The 9,430-nt window shown below is 40.9% G+C and overlaps 1 protein-coding gene across 1 annotated transcript in view; it reads right to left on the reverse strand.

Annotated features, from left to right (window-relative positions):
* The window catches only part of TOX3 (TOX high mobility group box family member 3), a 173,699-nt gene that overhangs the window by 69,874 nt on the left and 94,395 nt on the right, over positions 1 to 9,430 (reverse strand). The gene's annotated exons all lie outside the window — the stretch shown is intronic.

Genomic DNA, 9,430 nt, shown 5'->3' on the forward strand with positions numbered 1-9,430 from the left:
GGCTAATGCACTGGACTGCAAAGTCGTTTGAACTGCAAGGTGGGCAGTTCAAGTTCACCAGTCACTCCTTGGAAACCCTACACAGGGTCGCTATGGGTCGGAAGCAACTGGACAGAACTTAAAAACAACAACAAATGTCATCAAAGCCTCGAGATTTCAGCTGTTGTTATGTGTGGTCAAGTTATTCTGACTCACAGCGAGATATAAATACCGCACAGAAATTACGTTAACCAAACAAAATCCTTTGAAGCATGTTCTTGCATTAAATCTATACATTCTACATTCATCAATTTTATTTTCAACAATTATAAAGTGGTTTTAATAACATGAGGAAATGGTCATGTATAATATAGAAAGCCAGTATTCAAAACCAATATAATGTGATATAGCTTGTCTTCTTTTATTTTCTTTGTTTTACCATGTCTGTATATTGGCATTCATTAGTTCCATAATTAGAAAAAAGAGAGTCCTGGTGTGGCAATGAAGAATAAGCACTGGACTGGCTAACTCCATGGTCTGCGGTTCAAACCCACCAGTTGCTCCTCAGAAACCCTATATAGGGTCTCTATGAGGCAGAAGTGACTTGATGGCATTTAACAGTAACAACAATCAGAAAAAAAAATGTATATTTACAGTGGAATTGCTAAAAAATTGTTTCATTAATCTCTATCAGCATAAAGATGTAAACAAATATAAATCTAAAAAATCATCAACAGAAATCATCCATTTTTACTGCCCATTCATTTACTTATGAATGTTGTCGTTCGTTGACATCTAGTTGGTTCTGACTCATGACAACCTCATGTATCACAGATTAGAACGACTCCATCAGGTATTCTAGGCTGTAATCCTAACGGAAAGGGCCCTGGTGACACACACAATGGTTAAACACTTAGCTGCTAACCAAAATGCTGTGGGTTTGAACCCAGCAGCTGCTCCGTGGGAGGAAGACAGGGCAGACTGCATCTGTAAAAAGCACAGCCTTCGAAATCGTAGGACACGCTATGAGTCTGAACAGACTCGAAGGCACAGGTCAATCTTAATGGCAGCAGACTGCCAAGACTTTCCTTGCACGTACCACTGGAGGAGTTGGAACCATCACCCTTTAAGTTAGCAGTGGAATACAAACCTTTTGCACCACGTAGATCCCTTCCAGAGTCCTGGTGTGGTACTATAGGATAAGCACTGGGCTGATGACCACAAGGTCGACGGTTCAAACATACCAGTCACTTCTCCGAAACCTGTACCCAGGGTCGCTATCAGTCAGAGTCAACTCAGCTACTCAACAGCACTTAACAATACCAACAGGGACCTTCTACTCATTCATACACTAAAATTCTGATAACCTCTAACTGCCAGGTAGTTTGCTAAAGAGAATACAACTTTCATGGAGCACACAATCCAGAGCAGGGAAATCAAACAGTGATCTCACAGAAATTCAGTATAGAAATACACATGAAATCACAACTTGAAGCCCACATGAAGAACACCACCAGGGGAAGAGTGAGCATGTGCTAGGGGGCAGCTAGGTAAGCATTGTGACAGTGGTAAGAGGTGATGGTGGCACAGACTAAGGGCGGGTGGGGTGGGGACAGTAGAGATGTGGGTAGACCCCAGGGATTTTCATAGTAGGGAAGTGAGAAAGGATTGTCAAGGAAGACATCTAGGTTTGAGACATCTTGCAAAATCGAATGGTAGCAATGTGGTTCATTGAAATGGGAGAGGTTGGACAGAATCAGCATTTGCAGGGGTGGGGGAACCTGAATTGTGAGTTGTGTTTTAAATATAATAGGGTTGAGGTACCATAAAATATCTGTAGTTTATGGAAAAAGTCTAGAGTAAAGATAAAAATTTTGGGGAGACTCATTGGTACAGCTGTTCAATAATATCATGGGCATAAATGAGACCAGGCAGGGAGGCCCACAGAGTGAAGCAAGAAAAAATAGAGCCAGGTCCTCGAGGTACTGCAATATTGAATGGTCCAGCAAAGGTGTCTGAGAAAGGGTAGCAGGAGGAGAAGGGAAACCTCAACAGAATGTAGTTGTTGCTAAGTGCTGCTGAGTCAGTGCCGACTCATAGCGACCCTGTATAGGGTTTCCAATGAACAGGTGGTGAGTTTGAACCACCAACCCTGCAGTTCAAACTGACCTTATGGTTGAGTGCTTATCCTACAGCACCACACCAGGACTCCAGATATCAGAAGAACCCAATAATGTTGAATATTACAAAACCAATGAGGATAAAATAGTAACACATGGTCATACACCACAAGCACAGAGCAGAAACACTAGAAAGGGATAGTACAAGCTGCTCAAGGAGCTCTGAAGACAAGATGGACCCACATAGACACAAATTCCAAAGAAACCCAAATATGCAACTTCAGTTTGGGGGAAAGAATAGAAAAGTGGATGAGCTATGGCTAGAGAAGAATCTCATACATAAAGAAAATGTGGTGAACACCCACCATACACTCTTGATTGGTTATAGGGACAATATAAGCATTATGCTCTTAGCATGTAGATTACCTCTCAATCATCTTTGATCTTAATACCAAAACTGTGATGGTAAAAGTAAAGTCTTATAGGACAAGAGGGCAACAAAATTTCCTTATAATAAAGCAGAACATGAATCTCAGGGCTATGAGAAGGTCTTGTTTGTCAATGACAGTTGACAAGGCCTGTATGCTCCGTAGCTATCCCTCGAGCCCATCACTAGCAGCTCAGGGTCACCAGATGGCTGAATCACAGTAGATAAAATAATCATAATCATAAAAGAGGGAGGGTGGAAGAAAGGAAAGAAAGAATAATGACATCTCCATCAATGTGAGTGATGGCAAAAGGGAGAGAAATGAGTTTTCCCAGCACCTTTCCACTACTATGAAATATCATGTAATAGAAGGTAATGTAGATTGATTTCACTTCAAGACAGATTCATTCTAAAATAGAAATAGTTCAGAATTAAGCATACATGTCTTGAGCACAAAGCATCCTTTGTGCCCAATTCCATATACCCAGACCCTTTAAGGAGGAATTATCTCAATGTGTTCAGAAGAAACTGGCATCTTTAAAGAAACAAGATTGAAAGAATTACTTTTGTACTGAAATATCAATCTGTAAGCCTGAAACTGACATTGGCACTCATCTTCTCCATATTAATGGTTTAAAAACAAGAGAACCAGAGGAGATTTTGAAGTTAAAGTTAATGCATGAGCTATTAACTAGAAATGTCTAAATAAAATGAAACCATTTCTCACATACAATTTGACTTTGATAAATGTTGATGTGGGGGTATTTTTAAATTGACAGTTTGTCTGTAGAGTACTATGAATTCCTACAAGTCAGCAATTTTTAAAATCAACAATACAATGACTAATAGGAAAAAAATGAACGTGTCAAAAAAAAAAAAAAAGAAATTTTATGCAGCTCCATCTGCAGTCTAATTAGTTCTATTAAATTAGCAAAAGAATTAAATGTCCAAGTCCCCAAACCTAATAATACATAGCTGACCACACTTTTCTCCATAGGTAGTTTCCTGGTATATATTTTATTTCTTGAATATACCCAGCATTTCCCCAACTTCAGGCCACATCCTCCATCTGAGATGCCTCTTCTTCCCACCACTATTCCAGTACACACACCCCTCTCACTTCCTCCCTCCTCCCCCCTCCACCCCCGGTCCAGAATGAAGGGCCTCAAATTGAAATTCCATGCATTCATCATGATCCAGTGCAAACACCTTCTGGCAAAAGCTTTCTCGGCTCCTACCACCAAATTTGCTGTCTCCTTCTTTAGAATACAAGCTCTTCTTTTCCACTTGTAATGATCATCATTTATCCTTTCTATGCTAGATCCCACATCCCCATCCTCACCATGCTGGATAAGGTTTATAAGGGCAAGAGTTATCTTGTCCACTATTAACAACTTAGTAGGACTAAGGAGACCAGGTGTTGCTCAATAAGCATTGGACTGTAACATCTGTTTGAACAGCAAGGTCGACAGTTCAAACTCACCAGCCACTCCTCAGAAATCCTATATAGGGTTGCTATGAGGCAGAACTAACTCGATGATGGTTATCAACAACAGCAAGTGCATACTAACTACATGCTGGTATGGTGTTGTAGGATAAGCACTGGACTGCTAACCAAAAGGCTGGTAGTTCAAACCCACCAGCTGTTCCTCAGAAACTACACAGCGTTGCTATGAGTAGGAACCAACTCAATGGCATTTAACAACCACCACATACAATGCTTTATCCAGTAAGTTTCTGGCTTTAATACTTCCTTCTCACAAGTGTAGAAAAAGAAATCAGAATCACAACAAAGTGAGGTATAACAAGGAAAAAGGATTCAAATCCTGACATTATACTACTTGGGTTCCAGTAAATAAGACAAAAAAATTCCCATACTTATCAGTAAATCTATAGTGACTGACTCATTTATTCAACAGATGTGTACCAAGTCCTCATTATGAAATATACCAAAGGAGCGTCAAAAACTTCATGAAAAAATGGAATTTAAAGGTAATGGAATTTTTCTATGAACTTTTGAATTCCCCCTCATATATAAATAAATGTAACCTGTTTACACTGAGTCAATTTCAGTTCATGGCAATCTCATGGGGTACGGAGTAAACTGCCCCATAGGATTTCTTTGCTATTTTGTTTATCCATAGGGTTTTCTGTGCTATGATCTTTAGAGAAGCAGAATGCCAGGACTTTCTTATGTAGCACTGTTGAGTGGGTTCAAACTGCCAACTTTTATGTTAGTTGTCAAGGGTGCCACATGGAGGGGCACACACACCTGATTAGTAAGGCTTGGAGACATAAGCAAGATAAAATACGTATCTCTCCAGAGACCTGATATTCTTTGCCCCACATCCTCACCCAACCCTCTACTAAAGAACATTGCCTCTTACTGAGCAAACAGACCCCTTTAGACAAGGAGTGGCAAGGTCACCACCAAACCAGCACCTTCTTTTAAGTCTTTCCTTTCTTTCCTTCACAAAGGAGACCTTGTTCTTCACCTAAGCTCTACATCCCAGCCATACCTAGACCTGGCTCTATCAAGTTATTTCACTCTGCTACTTATGCCCTTATAAAAACCCCTTTCAGCATTAGTAGGAGGAGCAACATCCAGTCAGCCCCTCTTCAAATGACTTACTCTCAGCTGCTTTCCAGTGCACACCTAACCTGGCTACCATCTCTACATTCTGTTCCTTCATCATTCTTCAACCCTCCCACAATCGCTCTTCCTCTGTAGAATGAACTCTTGCCATTAAGTAGAATACCATGGAATCCTAATCACCAAATTCCAGGAACACTTACCCAACGTAGTACTGTCTCAAAATATTGCATCTCCTCCTCTTACAATTCTCTTTTGAAAGATTACTTACATTATTTAGGAGCTCAGAGCCTGTTCATCTTAGTCTCCTGGCGGTTTCTCAATGTCTTCTCAACACATATCCTGAGGATTCACCATGTCCCCATGCATCAACCAGCCACAACACTCTACTCTACATGCAGCCCATTAGATTGACAGGCAAACTTCCAACTTCTTCTAAATGTCCCCATGCATTTCTGACCAACCCAAAGATGGAGAGCAATCTTTCCCAATCTCAGATGTGCTCCTTCTCAAGAAACCCATTACCAGCTGATAAGTTTCTTATCCAAAGCCATCACCTTTGATCTCATCTCTCAAGTAAGGGCATTCATCTCTGCCAACTACAAATGTCTCTGATACAACTTGGTCCCTCCCTTCTAATGTCATTGCCAATCTGAAGGATGCCTCAGATTCTAGTCACCCCACCCCCAGTCCCAACCCTACAGAGGAGTCCTGGTAGGGCACTGTAGGATAAGCACTGGGCTGCTAACTAAATGGTTGACAGTTCAAACCCACCAGTCACTCCTCAGAAACCCTATACAGGATCACTATGAGTTGAAAACAACTCAATGGCACTAACAACAACAACCCTTCAGAAGTCCTGGTGTGGCACTATGGGATCAGCACTGGACTGCTAACCACAAGGTCTGCGGTTCAAATCCATCAACCACTCCTTGGAAACCGTTGACAGTCACTCCCCAGGAGAAAGCTGAGGCTTTCTGCTCCAGTAACGATTTACAGCCTCAGAAAGCCTCTACAACAATCCATCCTCCACACTACTGCTGGAGGTACCTGTCTTTCAATACAGCATCTAAGTAACATTTTTATTACATTGTTAAAAAAAAAATTTTTTTTTCCTCACCCCATCCCAATATAGCCAGTCAAATATTTTAATATTTTCCCCTAAGTCCCCTAACCCCACCTGTCTACAATACCCTTTGCAAGAACTGAGATCAAAGGACATTTTTAAAAATGTAAAGGTGTTTGTAACCATAGTCCCTCACTGCTACCATCTAAGGTGTGAACTGAATAGCTACACAGTATTTCAGGGCATGGCTGTTTAATTGATTCTCAATAGGGTTAAACAACTAAAATGAAAATTTGATCATGTATGTATGTCTCTGTCAGGTTTAAAATCCTTTAATGGCTGCCCACACCTTGCTGATTACAAATTCCTTTCCTGGAAAATCGACACCACTTTATCTTTACAGCCTCATTCCCTTCCATTTCTCTCCCCCACTGCCAACCCCATCCCCAACTCCCATGATCCTTCACTGCATCATGGCGGCTACGTGGGATATGCTTTCTCATCTTACCATCTAATCTCTCCTCACTGCAGCCTTTCTGTCACTATGTCCAGGCTGTCTTTCATACCAAATGTGATTGGTTTATTTGTCCTTCTGCCTAATTAGGCTGTGAGCCCTTCCAGGAGACATGCTGTCGGCTTTTTGCACTGCTAAGGGCTCATAGCAGTCACTCAAATACGTGTCAAATAAGTGGGAAGCATGGTTTTTGTTTTGCTATGTCACCAGGAAAGGACTTAACTGTGTAAAACATTGATTGAATGTTTGGTATGCACTAGCATGTCTTATCTTGTTTAATCTTCACATATATTTGCAACTTTACATATATATGGGTAATCATTTGACTAATACTCAAAAACTTGCCAAGGTAATGGACTGAACATACCATAAAGTTAGAAACTGCCTCACTTTTGGCTTAATGTTTTGCCCAGTGTGAAGCGCTGTTATTTTTAATAAATATTTCTTACATGAATGAATAAATACCCTGTGCAGTGATTAAAGGACTCAGATGCCAACCAAACATTTGGCAGTTCAAACCCACCACTCACTCTGTGGGAGAAAGATGTAAAGATTACAGCCTTAGCAATTCTAGAGGCCATCTACTCTGCTCTACAGGATCCCTGTGAATCAGAATCAACTCAATGGGAGTGGGGTAGGGTTTGGGAGGTAGTCATCACAGTCATCTCCTTACAGAGGGGACACTGAAGCTCAAGTACTTGGGTTACGGTTCCACAACCAGGAGCAGAAACTGATATGTACGTTTCAATTGCCACATTATAATTTTTCTGACAGTTCCTGCCTCCCATGAAAGAAGGCACCCATGCTGTGCTTGGGGCTACCCATCAGGCTGCCCAGAGTGGAAGGGAGTTTGCTTTATGAAGCATTCAGATCAGGACAACTCTACTGGGGCCTTTGATAGCAGGACAGTGGCTGACTTGGAAGCATTCCTCCCTCAGTTGTTCCTGGCCTTAAAGATTAAATATACTATCAAAGTGAGTCTGTACAAGAAGTTTTGGTATCAAATTATTTTGTCAATATTTGGAAAACATTTTAACAGACCATTGCTATCAGGTACTTTGTAAACTATAAAAACTAGATTCCTTCACTTCCCTTTGATGTAGCACGTTTATAAGGAATGAACTGATTTTTCATATGCTGTATTTGGGACTTAAGACAGATGGACAATCAAAATTAAGTCACTCTTCCTCTTGCAAACGGAGTCAGGGCTTGAAATGTTACCAAACGTGGTCGGAAACGACCAGGTGGGGGAAAGGCCACATCTTTCCTTCTGATTTGCAGGATGATGAAAGGCATCTTCTTTTTTTTTTCCCTCCACAGTAGACGCTTTCAACTCCAGATTTTGTTTTCATGAGAGCCACTAGTTAGATCCAACAACCCAATTGGGAAAAAAAGTTCACCCCTAGCTTTTGTTCTGAGAACAGTCTGATCAAAAGAAGTTTTCTGAAGGCAAAACAGGTGGGTTTTTCCCCCTTTATCCTTAGCAAGTGAAACAAACATGTACTTTGTTCTTTGAACACAGAATAAGTGGGCAGAACACTGAGCTTCCCTCTGCTTAGTCAGTACTTACACCTGCTCAAACTTCATTCCTGCCAAAGGAATGCCAGACCCTGGTCCCACTGCTGCCAAGTCAATCTGGACTCATAGTGACCCCATAAAGTTTCCAAGGCTGGAATTCTTATGGAAGCAGACTGCTGGTGGGTTTGGACAGTGGAGTCCTTACCCAGTGCTACCAAGGCGCCTTGAAAAAGCAATAGATTGGATAGGACCTCTGAGTGCAGAGTACTTCATTCCAAGTGGGGCAAACGGAACAGGATCTCAGTAACACACTCAAAGCAACTTATACAAAACAACGGGAAAGGCAGAAATAAATGAAGGTTAACATCCAGAAATATTTACCCTTGAATACACATCACATGCATACAAACGCACTCAGGCCCACATACTCTCAAACACCCACATCCACGTCCACATCCACATCCACCCTCATCCTCTCAGAAGCCATCTTTTTAGAAAAGGGAGAGCTCAAATTTTTATTCAAGTTCAGCATATCCATAAATTGGGTCATAAAATGCAAGTAGTAATGGCAAGTCCCAGGAGTGGCTAAAAAATAAATGTATAAATAAATAAACTACAGGTGATGAAAAGCAGTAACGCACATTTTACGCCAAATATCATCTGAGGAGAATTACTTACTGGCAAGAAGACAGAGGGACAATTGGTTATAAATATTTGACAACCCTAAATACTTGCTTTCATCCTTCCTAACCCCTCTTCTCCTCACAAGAACATTCCCTCAAGGTCTTCTTTATTTTCATCCCAGTCCACCTCAGAATCTTCTGAAAAGCAGTGTCTTGTTTAGAAACTCTGCCTTCATATCCAGATACCCACACCTTTGCTTCTATCTCTTGAAGCCTCATCTTTTTGACAAAGCTTCCTGCCTTTATTTGGAACAAAGGTAGTAATCATTTTCCAAACTTCTATCCATTTAAATGCATGATTTCTGGGATGTTCTACAGTCACTGCAATACTCCTTATATTCAATACTTCAGACGCTTTTTCAGTGTTTACAAGTCTCCTTGCATGCACATGCTCTTTACACATTTATCATCACCAATACTGAAAAGCTTGAATTTATATCTTAGAAGAGCAGATACTTTCTCACTGATAAGCCAAAACTCCCCTATAACCCTGCTACCAACAAATTAAGAATAATTTTCTAATCTCCTCA

Source organism: Chrysochloris asiatica, unplaced genomic scaffold (genome assembly GCF_000296735.1).
Source record: "Chrysochloris asiatica unplaced genomic scaffold, ChrAsi1.0 scaffold00055, whole genome shotgun sequence".
Taxonomy (NCBI): Eukaryota; Metazoa; Chordata; class Mammalia; order Afrosoricida; family Chrysochloridae; genus Chrysochloris; species Chrysochloris asiatica.